At 39.5% G+C, this 8291-nt stretch overlaps 1 non-coding gene across 1 annotated transcript; it reads right to left on the reverse strand.

The window, feature by feature from the left end:
• Nucleotides 1–7809: 7809 nt before the first annotated feature.
• LOC141610033 (small nucleolar RNA R71) lies at nucleotides 7810–7916 on the reverse strand. Its single transcript, XR_012527928.1, has one exon. It is a non-coding gene; the product is annotated as a small nucleolar RNA R71 (small nucleolar RNA).
• Nucleotides 7917–8291: the final 375 nt, after the last annotated feature.

An 8291-nucleotide genomic window follows, 5' to 3' on the forward strand; every position in this document is an offset into this window, starting at 1 on the left:
TTAGTTTAATTTACATTATGCAAGAGTAGTTAAAATTGTCTAAGGAATAAGGGAAACCATGCATAAGTAGTTCTTGCGATTGTTGAATTAAGATGTTATAATATCGTTTCATTGTTTCTTTCACATGTTTGCATTGTATCGTTAATCTTTGATAAATGATCACTATCTTAGATTAAATTTGTTAATTCACTTTTATAATTTGAGAGGCACGAAATTGAATTAGACTAAACACGTGTCAGTAGGATGACCTAGTCATAACGAGATTTCTATAGGACCCGACCTATGGTTGACAATAAGGCCGAGAGGTGGTTGTCTTTAAGCCTAAACAATTAACAATTTTATCAACTCCTATGTTTAACTTGAGCATTTACATAATTTGCATGTGTGACCCGACCTCCCTAGACTATTCCTTTATTATTGTTTTATCATAAGTTTACCAACCAAACCAAGCAATCATACGATAACCGACCTTGATAGAATTCACCCCGTAACAACTAATTAACAACTCCCGTCTCCTTGTGTTCGACCCCTATTACTACATTCATTTGTGTCTAGGGTATTTATCTTTGATTAGGTTGCTACATGCCTATCATCCCCGAAGTTCACTCCCAAAACAAATTGGAAACATGGACGGACATGCTAGTATAAAACAATATGCCAAATCAATTAAATAGACACACGAGCATATACTTAATTACGAAGATTACAGCGAATGCAACAACAAAATTGAAAGGCTTCAATAAACTTGGCACCAAAACCAAATATCCCGCTTCAATTTCTGAACTTATCATAACCCGCATCAAATGCAAAAACATATTGACGACACCACGATATAGGCCACGCATTAAGACCATCACAACTCCATAAAACAAAACCCAGCCTGGGTGCTCGGCTGAGTGCAGTTATTACTCGGCGGAGTAGAAGCTACTCGGTCGAGTACTCAGGTGGCAGACAACAATCAACCGAGTTTCCGTCATGCAATTCTAATGTACCTTCAAATCGACATTGCTAAGCGTCGATCTATAGGGAAACGTTCACCTCAACATAACGTAACTTAAAGGAAAATAAATCTTGGCCTTATGGCCAAAGTACATAACCACACACAAAGCAAAAAAAGCGGCAACTAATATCCAAATACCGAAAAAGTTCAACATAACATATAACAATCAGAAAACGAACTCATCAAAAATCCGCATCTGTATCCGCATCCATCATGTCATCTCCCCCTGTTCCTGACGTCTCTGCCCCGCCACCAGTCCATCACCCCTCCTCGTCCAGCTGGCTCCCATAGTCGGGTCCCCTAAGTTCGGCGAGGTAGCCATACCCATAGCTTACTGGCTCTCTCCATGAAGCACGGTCCACCCCAAAACTATGGAACACCCCGCTGTAATTTGTAGACACCTCGTTTCTGCACCCCTCGCAAACCACCCGGTGATGATTGGGCCGCATGTTTGCTACGCGGAACGATTTGTGACAGTTCGTAAGTTTATCGTCAAGTGATTGCTCAAACATTAATGTCTACCTCATAATTGTCATCTACGTGCCGATACGGTCGTTTTGACAGTAATTAGAGTACATTTGGAGTCCGGGTCAAAAACCGTCTTCATTTCCTAACACCGTCAAATCCCGAGTCAAAGCAATGGGCTTGTCTACCTAAGGTTAGGATGTCACAAAATGTTGAGATTATATCTCATTTTGAGTCCCATGTCACTTCATTAGGCTAAACTTAAAGTTTACATTACAAAATGTGCATTTCATTTAGTTAAATTGACAACCCGAGTTTTAGACCCGTTTTACGAGGTCATAACGAGTTTTTTGGGTCAGGCCTATTTCAAAGAAAGTTCTAGATCTTTCTTTTAGCTTTCCAACGCCACTGAAGTCACCTAATTCCGAGTCTTGTGGAGAAAGTTATGCTTAAAATACGACAGGCTGTCAAACGCGCTTTCTTGCGCAGGAGGAACCCGCTGAGGAAAGGACGCAGCAAGTGCTGCGCCTCTTCCAAGGGACGCAGCACCTGCTGCGCCTCTTCCTCAAGTGCTTTCTTTTTGTCCAAGTTTCCGTGTTTAACCTAAGTCGGTTGTTTCCGGATCTTTCTCTTCTTTCCTAAACCCTAATTCCGTGATTAGTATAAATAGGAGCCTTCGTTCCTCATATTTCTCACGCGAGTGTCCGCCCTTCTCTTCTCCCTTTGCATTCTAGACCTTTGTTCTTACTTTTTGGCGTCTACGTGCTTGAACTTTCGACCACGTAAGCTCGGATCCTTCTGAGTACCAGCCTCCCCGTTTGCATGACCGACCAATTTGACCAACTCCACATCAATCAACTTAATTAATCTAATCGTTTTCCTCTTACGAGGGCAGTTTCATATTTGCATTATAGTTCGAGTCGAGCATCGCTAATCGATATCTTAGTCCTTCTCGTTTCGTCAAACATGTAAGTCTGAGGGTGTAAATCTCTCCTTTTGTTATTGTTTTATTTACTTTTTGTATCACTAATGTAAGGTTTATGTCGAAAGTACCTTTTAAAACCGATTTCTAAAACCATGCTTTAAAACCTCTTTTTACGGATTTCCAGAAGACAAACCGTCGAGAAAGGACGCAGCAACTGCTGCGCCTCTTCGAAGGAGCGCAGTATCTGCTGCGCCTCTTCGTGAGGCTGCTGCCGCAGTTCCTGCCTGCTTCCTTTCTTCTTCCTTCGTCCTCTGTAAACTCGTTTTCTTTTGATTTGTTATTTGTTTCTTCGTTAATTCTTCGACGTAATTGCATAAAAATTTCACATGTATAATTCATCATTCATTAACATATATAATTCATCATTGTTCCGACTTAAATCCCAAGTAATTCATATTTGCGGGTTTTCGTCATTAAATTCAATCCGGGTTGTAGAAATTCGATTTGTTCATATTGAGTTTCTGGAGTTCGATCTTTGATATATTTTCATCTGTTTATTGTCGTATTCATCATTATATTTGTTATCAATTCGTCATATTTAACCAAATTAATTAATTAGTTTGTTTAATCCATTAATCAATCTTTTGTTCATGTAATTAATTCGTTTGCATCCGTCTCATCCGTATTTTATTGCTTTATGACCATTATTCATATGTAAATAACCTATTAATCACTTTCATCCGAGTAAATAACTTAATCAATCATTAAATTCACCAACGAGTATTAACAACACGCAATTAAAACTACGGCCAGAATTGGTCGAGAACAGACGCAAAAGAATCGCTGCGCCTATTCCAAAGGACGCAGTTCTACTGCGCCTGTTCCGGGTTGAATTCTGCCTCTGAACTCCGTTGTAGCCTTGACCTTGTTTAATTAGCTTACGTATAATTAACTATTAATCGTATTATCACCCACTGATCTGTTCGTTAATTCTTTCTTTTATTCTTTTTCTCAAATTATCCGTTTTAAAGGTATTTTCGACATAAATCGTTAAATCCAATGTAATTATTGTAATTTTCATTATTGTAATTTTCTTTTGTTGTATTTATCATTATTTCTTGTATCATTTGAATGTTCTCACATGTAATTGGGCATTAAATCCTACTTCAACCTTAATTGTTTGCTAAATTACGTGTCAACCGACTTAGTCTAATCTTCACATGTTAGGATTAAAACTTGGATGTTGCATTGCATGCATATAGCCGACGATATATCAAGTACGAATAACTTCCCTAATCATTAGTAGAGGCCGCTATCGAGGCGGGCGGGATTAGGTGTTCGATCAAAAGAGCTTCCTAATACGTACCCTCACCCCTTACTCCAGATCTCCGTGAACACCCGTGTTCATTGGCATCCACGAGAGTCATTCTGGACATAGAATTCTAAGGGTAACGATTGCTTGGTGTTCATGTCTCTACTTTGTGTCTTGACATGACATGAGGTATTCGAACGGTTCCAATTTCCCATAAAAATTGGTGGCGACTCCATACAAAAATGCAAACGCTTGTTTCTCTTTTCCAACCCAAGCGCCCCGTGGGCCCCCCGCTGTCCACAGTTTGGCGACTCCGCTGGGGATAATACACTTACGTGTAGCCAAGGGTGAAACTTGAACAAGGTTAGGGAATAGTTTGTACAAGACAATTGTCGGTTTTCATAACTCGGTCTTCCTAGGCCCAACCCAACCCATTCAACCAATCGTCCCGTCTAAACGGTCCTAATTCTTATTTGGGCCTAAGGATGGATAGCGATTAACGTCATCCATACCATGATGCTTACTCTTGTTTGTATCAAGGGCCTTCACTACTTGAGGAAATGGACTAGGAATCGGCCTTACTCTTGTTTGGTACGAGCCTCTCCACAGACTTCGGGTTTGATGGTTCGGTATGGCAACCCACCCTTTAAACCAAAACCCTTCTAAATGCACTCAGCATCCCGTTATAATGCTTGTATAAATGTTTGTACCTTACGTGATCACCATTTCTAAATAAAACCATGACGAATTTTGAAAAAAATCAAAACCTCTTTTAAAATAAAATTTTCGAAAAACGCAAAACCAGTCAAAACTCTGTCCAAATGTCGAGTCAAACTTCGGGCCTAAAACCCATTTCAAAATTAAATCCAAAACAACAAAACAAAAAAAAAACGAAACAACAACAGAAAAAAAAAGGAAAAAAAAAACCAAAAACGTTTTATTCAAAATATTTTCAAACCGTGTAAATATAAATGTGTAAATTCAATCGGGCTAAGTTAGAGTCAAAGTTCAAACCGACTATGTCCTAGTCGGAACTCTGTCAAGTCATAAACCCGCTTTCCTTTACATTTTTGGGTCTTCGAGTCAAGTCCTAAGGCGTCACGCCGTCATTTTAGACCCCCTACCCCAATTCAGTTAGGATCTAAACACTCGAGTCACACGTTCCGAGGCTCAACACACGAGTCTCAATGGGCCTCATATTTCAGTCTAAACTACAATAGTCTTCTTAACACCTATAAGCAAACCTCGAGTCCAGAATCAACACGTGTCTTCAATCCCGTCAATAAGGTCAACTGTATAAATGTCACTCCGTCAAAGTCAACACTCGAGTCTAAAATTAAAAGTCAAACATCGTGAGTCCAAACACGAGAAGTCACTCACGGATTCACAAGTCAAGAGTCTAGTCATCTCGTCTCGTCGTGTATCCTTTGTTTGTTACCTTAGTATGCGTAATCCCGTGTCAAATCAAGTTGTAATGTGTATCATTTTCTTCTCGGTAGGAATTCCACAATTTCCAATGAAAGTGTTCAAGAACGTTTATCTGTCGACGTCAAGGGACTAAGTACTGCACTCATTAAGCTTCAGGCCATCATCGAAGACTTGAGCGCTCGTGTCATCAATATGGAAGACAAGATAGGCATGTGATGTGACCATAATTGGCGCATATTTAGCCCCCGAATTACCATTGTTTCCATGCTTTTTAGTGCCTATTTGGGTCATTTCTTATCTTTAGTTCTTTGTTTTGCATATTCTTTGAGATTTTGATCCCTTGGTAGGAAAGGAGTAAGAATCTTGCATTTTCATGGCAAAACGAGGCTAAATTGATTGTATTCAATGACCAAGCATCAAGGAGAGACAAGACTAGAAGGCCTTTGTACATATCATAGTAGAAGAACAATGTTGAGAAAAGGATCCTTGAGTCCCCGAGGAAATCCCCAAGGAATTTATGAAGAAAAGGGAAGAAAAGAAGAAGAATTGACGCTGAACTACAATCCGAACGGATTGTACCAAATCCGCCCGTCCGTCCAGCCCAATCCGAGCGTCCCACCTTGGAATCCGCTCGGATTCCCCCAGCACAATCCGAGCGTCCCTCTCCTGAATCCGCTCGGATTGCCCAGCCCAAATCCGGCCGTCCCGACTCTGATCCGCACGGATTTCAGTACAGCACGATTTTCATTCTTCAAGCTACGAAAAGAGAAGCCCTTCTCTCAGAAAATACCGGATTCTCCTTGCTCAACTTAAAAAGTGTAATTACTAGTTTAGCCCTTAGTTAACCCTAATGCATCCTCCCTAATTTTCACTATAAATACTCCATTAGTCTAATTAGAGGAGCATGTTCTTCTTATCAATAATTAGTGTAGTTAATATCAATCAAATCTCTCTTTAATATTGTAATCAAGTATTAATCAAGTTTTAATCCAAGTTTTAGTTCTTTAATCTCTCTCTTGTTCATCCTTTATTTTGGGTAATTGAAGATTATTTGGGTTATTATTGGGAGATTGACAACCTCTCAATCTAGGATTCAAGTACTTCTATTATTCTTGCTTTATTATTGGAATTATTAGTAGGTATAATCTCTTAATCCCTTTTAATTATTGTTAATTACTTTCATTTATTCATCATGTTTCATTATGTTAGTATGATTGACAACCTTTCTAGCATGATCAACATAATAATGAGTGAGTAGTCTCTTAGCTAGGGTTTAATGGGTGATTAGGGGAAACCAACATGGGGAATGATTCATGCTTAAATCAATATGCTTTCATATCTTATTTTGCTTGCTTGTTTTGATCTTAATACATGCACATGTTATATTTGATGAAATGCTAAGCCTATGAATCCTAGCATTTACTATCATCTTCTATCTTTTCAATGAGACTTGTAAGACATAACCCAACTCGAGTCTTGTTAGACCATGCATGTGTTGAGTAGGAGAGATTAAGTCGACTTGTAGGTGTTGTACAATCTAATCGATTCGGCTCCGGGACCCAAACTTTCCTAGGATTGTAAGATATAACCCAACTCAATCCATCACAACAATAATTGCTTGCTTATAATTTGAGAACATGTTTGTATGATCATATCCCATGATTCCCCTATGAACCCATGACACCCTAGTGCTTTTAATCAATTGTTTACACCCCTTTTTATTTATCTTGCTTGTTTATTTTCATTGTTATTCTAGTTTAGTGACCTTCTACATCAACCCAATTTGTGACACCCCTAGACACTACTAGTTACAATAGAATTCTCATTTCAATACCCGTCCCTTGGGATCCGACCTTTACTTGCCTCTTTACTAATTGTAGAGTTGTTTGTGAAGTATAAATTGTGTTTTGTATCGACCATTGACCAACGACCACATATACTTAATTGTGAACACGAAATGGCCTCGATCAAAAATGGCGCCGTTGCCGGGGACGGTGTTTAATTGATTTAAGATTTCTTTTATTGTTATTAGTTGTGTCTTTTTCACCTTGGGGAAGTAAAACTCCTCAAGGTTTGTTCTAATTGTTTTTGAGTTGTTTGATATTTTGCATGTCTAGAAGGTTACAAAGAGATTTGTTACCTTTTGACCGTGAAATCGAAAGAACCTTGACGAATAATAGGAGACTTGTAAGGAGGAATTTGGGAGGTGTTGGTGAAGTTGTTCAACCCACTAGTGAGTTTGTCAATCCTTTCGCAATAGAAGGAGAAGAAAACCCATTACACAATATCCCACAAAATCCACCTACAATGCCTAAATTCCCGTCACACTCTATACCCACCGAGGAGGATCTACCAAATGGTACTCCTACACCGCAACATCTCACCGGTAATTTTATTGCCAAGTCCGCCTTCATCCAACTAGTTGAGAGGAGCCAATTCGGGGGAATGCCTAGTGAGGACCCTCATTCTCATATGGAAACCTTTTGCGATTATTGTGATGCTATCTCTCAAACGGGCGTGACTCAAGACCAAATAAGATGGGTCTTATTTCCTTTTTCGTTAATCGGCACCGCAAAGCAATGGTTGAAGGGCCTTGATAAGGCCACCCTTGGAATAGATTCTTGGAAGAAGCTAGCTCTAGCTTTCTACAAAAAATTCTACCCACCGGAAAAGACTAACATGCTAAGAGCTCAAATTACGGGTTTTAAGCAAAGGGATGAAGAATCTTTGTATGAAGCTTGGGAGCGGTTCAAAGGTATTTGTCGCTCATGTCCTCACCATGGACTTAGCGAATGGTTTTTAGTGCAACAATTTTGGAATGGTTTATATGAAGACTCAAGGAACATTCTCAATATGGGATCAAATGGAATGTTCACCGAAGTTGATGACAATCAAACATGGAACAAGATTGAGGAAATGGCGGTCCATAATTCACAATATAGTAGGCCTCGCAAGGCTACTAGAGGAGGAAAGCATGAAGTGGACTCCGTTACTCAATTGGGTGCTCAACTTAGTGCCCACATTGACACAATCAACTTGAAGTTTGAACAAGCTATGGCTAGACTTGAGGAAAACTCAAAATCATCAAAGCTTCATGTCAATGCCATGACGGCATCCTCATCAATCCCAAGTGGGATATGTGAGAATTGTGGAACTTTGGG

This window comes from Silene latifolia, chromosome 10 (assembly GCF_048544455.1).
Source record: "Silene latifolia isolate original U9 population chromosome 10, ASM4854445v1, whole genome shotgun sequence".
Taxonomy (NCBI): Eukaryota; Viridiplantae; Streptophyta; class Magnoliopsida; order Caryophyllales; family Caryophyllaceae; genus Silene; species Silene latifolia.